The sequence below is a fragment of the Anas platyrhynchos genome, chromosome 5, assembly GCF_047663525.1.
Source record: "Anas platyrhynchos isolate ZD024472 breed Pekin duck chromosome 5, IASCAAS_PekinDuck_T2T, whole genome shotgun sequence".
In the NCBI taxonomy this organism is placed as follows: domain Eukaryota; kingdom Metazoa; phylum Chordata; class Aves; order Anseriformes; family Anatidae; genus Anas; species Anas platyrhynchos.
The window spans coordinates 47,444,309-47,451,730 of record NC_092591.1 but is presented as its reverse complement, the minus strand read 5'-3'; positions in this window follow the sequence as shown (position 1 = coordinate 47,451,730).

The following is a 7,422-nucleotide window of genomic DNA, read 5'->3' as shown; positions in this document are numbered from 1 at the left end:
GTTGCTTTTCCAATGACATACAGAAACTTTTTTTTTAACCAATGAAAATGTGGTATCTTGAAAACAATATGAAAAATATATATTATCAAACCACACTAGCTTCCCTCTAAAGTCCTCACACACAAACACAAAAAAGAGAAAAACACAATAGGCTAATTTCTCAACAAAAGGCTGTGCATTTTCCCATTTTAAACTGTTTATAAAAACTGAAATCCAGTCAAACTATATTGAGAAACAAGGACTTTCAATTCATCCATGCCTCTTCCTTCAAGCATGCCTTTCACCATCTAAGAAAATCCCAAACAATAACAACACACTAAAAAGCCCCAAATTTTGGCTAAGTTTCCAGCTGCTAATTTTGTCTGTCATGAGCTGCCATTGTCAGTCTGAGGGAGGGATTGTTCCCAACTTAAAAAAAAAAAAAAAAAAAAAAAGAAAAAAAGGAAAGAAAAAAAAGTAAAAGATGCAAAATATACTTAAAGTAACATCTGTGTTTTCTGATTTTATTAAAGCATTTTGTCTTTGTTATACAGAAATAACAAAACACTGAGCCCTTCCCATCAGTATTCATGACGTCTGCCTTTTCATACAAAACCCTCTGAAAGAAAATTCCCCCTGGAAAAAAAAAATACTTTCCTTATAAAAAAACAGATTGTGAGACAGATGATTGTATTGTTTAATCAAATTTCCATCTGAAAACTCTTTTCCTAGTTTTAGATTTAGCTCACCCAGCAAGGCACAGGCACTTGGAAAGACATGGAAGTATAAAGTAGCAGCTCCTCCATTTTATTATCTCCCTTGAGCTTTGCAATTGGCAAATGAAAAAGAAAGTGGGGAACAAAAGTACTGGACATAAATTAAGCCCTGCTTTTTAATGTTCAAACTGAATTTTCTTTATTTTTTCTACAGCTGTCAGATAAGCAGGGTAAAACCACTAATGCATGTTTAATATATAAAAACTCATAATGTTCAGTAGCACGACCTCCATTGGAGACATTAGTTCAGGCCAGTGAACTTGGAGCAAGCCAAGTGTGGAAATGTGGAATTGGGCCAGTGACCCCCACCAGTGCCTGTCATATCTGCTGAAAGCAAACTTGTCAAATATAGAAGGGGCAGAAGGAGGACAAGAGTATCCTTAAACCAGGGAGCAGCAACAAAGCAAAGATGCCCATCATCTATTCACAGCTGTCTGTTGTTCAGTAATGGCTCTGGCCGTCTCAGGAACAAAAAGTCTGGTTGTAGCCTCAACCTTTCAACCTTGTCCAGTCTGGGGGCCTTTCATTTCACAGACTCCCCAAAGCTGATGAGTGATCATAAAGCTATGATACGTTGCTTGCTGTTATTATCTCTTCAAATGTACTCTGTACCAAGCAGAAGCAGAATAGAGTATTCCCAGGCCTGTTAGCCTGCCACGATGAAAGAGCCACTGTTCTAAAAAAACAAACACTTCATGCTCCTCATTCTCCAGGCTTTCCTGCAGACCCTCAGCAGGACTAAAATTTCTTAGTGGCTGCCACTGTTTTACTTACTCTGCTGAGGAGAAAAACAAACAAACAAAACAAAAACCAAACAAACAAACAAACTACCAAAAAAAACACCCACATGTTGCAAGGAGTGGTGATTGCATACCAGCTCTGTTTTTTTAGCTGATTCTGTTGTCAGCAAGGTACCAATGGTTGCTCTGTGAAAGCACATCTCTGGGGTCTGTTTTCATCTATTGACTCCTGATAGTTACCTGCCTCACCTATCTATTCACACATCAGCAATTGTATCAGATGTGAATGACCCTTACTGGAGAACACCATAGCCGTTCTTTACTAACACAAGTGAGAATGCTGGTGCTTACCATTTCCAGGTCAAAAATATCATATTATATTTCATGTTTTGGGAGATCTATTCACAAGAAAGAAAGTTTGATTGCAAAAAAGAAGATATAATTTTATCTTCTTCAATGTTAATTCTTGCAGATCAGACAAGAAACCTGATGTTTCTTGCTATTTAAAGACCTCTGTGAATCTGTCTCAAGTGTCTTACACCATACTGTGTAGACAGCTTAGATGTTTGTTTCTGATCACATTTTCTTATTGTAATATAAAGTTATATTGCGGTAATTTTCAGGCCTCTTGTGCCATGTTCCTAAAAACAAGCTTCTTAGAAGTGTCATTTTCAGGATGGATATTCTTAAGAAAAAATAAATAAATTAATTAAAGTTCTCATTTTGTTTAATGTATAAGAATTTCAGGTAAGTAAACCTTACTGTTTTGAATGAATTGCACACTACCAAAACACATATGTACAGAATTTGCACATGCAGACTTGAATAGGACACATATTATCATCTGTGTAAATTCTGGTTTTAGTCCTGGAGAGGTAGAGGAGGCTAAAATTCAGGCTAATGTACCTAAGAATAGATCATCAATGAAGATTTGTAAGTAAATGACCTGTATCCTAGTGTTTCCTCTCAAGTAAACTTTGCACACTTGAGAGTAGCCTCAGTTCTGCATCCATGCTGAACTCTCCTGCTGAGAATTCTGAGGTTAGTCTCAATTCTTCAGGAAACTAAGTTACTCTACACATGAGCAATGAAAGAACACGTTTGTTTCTTCCAAACATCTAGGAAGAACTCTGGAAAAATTAAAGAATTAATACTATTTATATGACAGCCAGACTTTAAAGTTAATAGTTAGTATTAACAGTCAATAAGGTTTGTTTGTTTTTTTCCAATCTTGCTTTTACTGTGTGTCAAACACATCAGATAAAATTTAGCAACACGTCATTTAAGGGGCATTACCTTTTCAATAAATTCTACAGCCAGAGAAACTATATATAACTATGCACCAATTGTTATCACACCAGGACTTTACACTAAAAAAAAAAAAAAAATAAAATAAAGAAAGAGAGAGAGAAATATATAGTGATATAATCCTTGTATACTAGGTATTTCCCTACAATAATCAAGTCCACTGAATCACGAAGAGGAAATCAGAAATGAGTCCATTTAATGAATGTAATTTGTATTTTCAGAGAAGTTCTGGAAATGTAATTAACAAATTCTTCTTGTAAATGTAATCCCTTAAAGTAAACAGGGTGGACCATGGTCATCCTTCTGCCTTATTACTGTTTCCTACTTTAAAAAGAAGAGGTAATTACTGAATCCTGTCAAAATACTCACAGCTTTACAAGCCGTGGGAATGACTTCAGAGCATTTGGACTGGTGAGACAAGCCTCTGCTGCCACTCTCTGAGATCTCTGATTTTGCTCTGGACACCAAAAAAATATGAAAAGATTAGTTTCCAAACATACACCTTTAATACTGTCTTACCTATTGTTTATTATGAAGCTTGTTTATTATTTACTATGCAGATTGCAGATAGCACTGAGAATGTTTAGAGGATCCTGAGACAGAAGACAATTAATGGGAGAAGGGGATTATCATTGGCAAGTTGAGCTGAAGAATAGATCAAGCCAGACTAGGCCCTCAGCTGAAAGCCAGTACCTGCAACCTACTGCGCGTGGGTTTAAGTGCTAACATGCATAGTCATAAGCTGAGAGCATAAGTATGCTGAGACTGAGCTATTTTACAGTCACATAGGGCTGAGGCTAAGATGATTCAACCAAAACACATATCTAGCTTGATTAGCAGGTATTGAGAACTGACAGGACTGGAACAGGAAAGAGAATATGGGTCAAAAGAGAAGAGAAGATGGACAACTGGAAACCAGCCCGAGATGACTATAATGTAGTTTCCACCAGAAATAAGCTTTTTGTCCTACAGCTCACTGCTGCTGACAAATATCTGTCAACCTGTTCCAACCAGGAGGGGATCACGTGTTACAATTTGCTGTTATGACCATAATCTCTGCAGCTCGACTAGTCTGTGCACTGCATTTGAAAGTTAAAGCCATGCTGGTGAACCTCTGGTTATCTCAGGATGCAATAGATGGGAGCTTTATACATTTTATACATTTTATATATTTTGATTCCTTAAAAGTAGGAGATTACAAACTAATTTATGGAAACCTCTAAACACAGAGCATTAACAAGATGGCAAAATCAAATTCTCAAAGTTCAGAAAACATGAAAAGTCAGAATTAAGCTTGGCCAAACAACCTTAATTGAACTCTCCATATGAATGGATCTGTATGAAAAAAAAAAAAATCATCTCTCTCGTTGGTGAGCATGTTGTCCTGTGGCAAGCACAGTATCCCCTGATTCCAACGGCAAGTCTGAATGCCCAGTGCCTCTGCAAATAAAAGCCAAAACTCTAAGGCTGGGCACTCAGAAGGTGAGGCACTTTCCATCGGAAAAGATGTACAGAATTACTTAGGAACTCTGTGGGACAGACAGAGGACAAAACACTTCTCAGCAATCTATATGGAAAAGAACAGACAGCCCTATTTTTGCAGTGGCATTTCCTCTCATTTATTATTCACCTTCCAGCTGTTCAGGCTGCAATACCGAGTCTTCAGTGCTCAGTCCAAACTCACTCCTAAGCAGGTCTGTCATGTCAAGCGAACTAAGCAGAGGCCCTGTGTGTGATCATGCCATTAAAGACTGTATCCTACTGCATCCACACAAGTGGAGCCAATTCACATTTAACAGGCAACCTCAAGCCTGGTATTTCTTAAAACCTGAGAGCTTGTTTTTTTGCATTTTAAAATTCTGCTAATACTGTTTTGTGCATATAGTAGCATAAATGTGTATTTCACGGCTTTGTCATACAGTAAAATGCATCAATTTGGAGTGAGAGGGTTATTTGACCACACAAGCTCCTGTCACTCAGCTGGGGTAGTATGGAGTATTTGGCTCAATTTCACGAACCGTATGTGCATGTGCCCTCATTTCCTTTTGTATTTTTGGCTCTGCCATCCAAAGGGTCAGAGTGCGTTACTGAACCTAATGAAAACCTCCCCACATCTGGGCAGTAATCTCTTCCCTTTTACTAGTTGTAAAACAGATAAGAAAAGAAGCATTCTCCATTTAAAGGTCAGAATGGGAGTAGCACACCCAGAGATGGGACTCCCTTTCCCTGATCTAAGAATTACTGATAGTGCAGTTTGAGAAGCTTTGCAATATTCTTTTAGCAGATCACATTCACACCCTTCCTTACATGCCTCCCTTCTCTCCCCATCCATTTAGATTTGTTTTCACTTTCCTTGTCTCCTTGTTATTTTTATTTTGGGGGGAAATGAGGTGGGAAGTGCTTGTTTGTTTGTGGACCATTTGGCTAGGTTGGTTGCATACCTGAGTCATTTCCCATTACACTGATATTGGACATTCCTATAAACCATAATGCCTTTTTCTATTATGCTCTTAGCTTACTGACTGCAGATTTTAGCCAGAAGCTACTTCCTTTCCATGCTACCTGATTATCCTAAGACTTACATTAGTCTTATCCTAAAACTAATAAACATTTAAAATATAGGACAAAGTTTGGTATTCTCAGGGTTTCAACAAAATCAGTGAAATCTGAAAGGTTTCTCGATGGTGTTTTATGAGGGTTTATATTTCAAAAGGTCTACAATAGTTGATTTAGTTTTGCCAATAGCAAGTTACATGATCCTTTTTTTTTTTCCTACAAAGTTACCTTTCTTCATTATTTTTAAGGTATGATTCTTTATCTTATGCAATTGCAGTAATTCATATAGACTTTATATTTATTTATTTATATTTAATACTTAAAATGTATTTGTAGGTCCATTTAATTGCAAATTACATTATTATTTATATGTACCAACAACAAAAAGTCAAAATAGATTAATAATAATACTAACATTTATCCGCAGTGCAAATGGCTTTATGTGGTCAGCGTTCCTCTACATACTGTGACCAAGTCTTTGTTCTGTCTCGTAATACATCAGCCTGCTTGTAAAAGAATGGTCCTCTATGGTGTTTGGTTACAAAAAAACAAAAACAAAACAAACAAAAAAAACAACACTACCCTTTAAGTGGAATTTTATAAATTAACTGACAATTTTGGATGTACAATCACTGTTTGGATGAAAACTACCTACCTTAGCCTGTTAAGTGTGTCTGAAAATGCTTCAGATTTCTTATTTGTCACCAGTTCCAAATCTGCCTAAAGACACATTTTTTCCTGAGTGCCATCTCTTCAGTTTGTGTCTCTGCTTCTCCCCTGTACCACAAACATGTATCTCATTAGACTACATAACATCCATGTTTAATTATCCTTAGCAGACTAAAAATTGCCAAATTCCATATGGCTGATCTGTTCAACCTGCCAAGTTTGTCATGATTTATTCAGGAAAAAAATGGCAATTTACAAAAACAAATTCTTTGTTTCCCCACAGAAAGACCAGTTTCTATTCTCTGAGCCAACAAAACTAGAACTAAACAATATGTACAACAGAAGCAGATGTAGCTATTATGGTGTGGCCTGGTGCTTTGAGAAAAGGGACAGCATGAGTAAAATTAATGAATTAATACATTTATTTCAATGTGTTTAACCTTTTCTACTTAACATCACTCATGTTGTTATTTCAAGTGTAAAAAAATTTCAACTTCTTCACCCCAGTTTGCTGGTCTGCAATCCCACCACCAGAACACTGCATTGTTATGCATATAAAAAGAAAAAGCCTGAGAACACACACTTCTAAGTGTAGTCAGTGGGAGCCTTCAGCTCATAAGCAACAATCTCTGTTGTTGTAAAATTCAGCATTAAACCAATGGATCTATTTTGTATCAATACACTTTAATTGGTTTTCTGGATGACATCTCCACAGAATAATGTCAGGATCAGTAGTGAGTACCAGGGCTGTATTAGCAGAGTAAACATTAAGTTATTATGTCCTTTTCAGGGAAAACAAAAGTTACTCTAGCTTGAAGCCATATGGCCTAGAAGCATGTTGACATATCTCAGCAATAAGGGGTTATGTTACAGAAGGGACCGTGCTGAAGAGATCAGAAGGGCTGGATTGGCTACTTGACCAGTGTCACATCACTGAACTCAGTGCAAAGAGCTTGAACAAAATGACATGAACTCATCTGCGACCACTGTCTAGGAGCGGGGACCTTTAACAATGGCAGCACCTGCCAGATCGCCGTCCTCCTCCCCAATAAAGTCACCAACAGCCCCCTCACTGTTCTGTCATGTGCCTGGCACAAGGCCCCTATTGTTATGAGCCACTCTCACTCCAATAATTTCTCCTCTAAATGACACTGCACCACCACAGGTCATTTCAAGGGGGCTGAAAAGAAAGATTTTGCATCTGTTTTGAGTTGTAGGCACCAAGGGGGAGGGGGTTCAAAACCCCTTGATAGCTGGCAAATGGTAATAGCAAAATGTCCCTATTGTTTGTGCCTGAACAAACAACCATACTACATGAGAGTTTTTATTGTCCTCAAGGCAATCTGCCACGAATGCTCTCCTTTGCCCATACTCTACAAAGAGAGGGAAAAAAA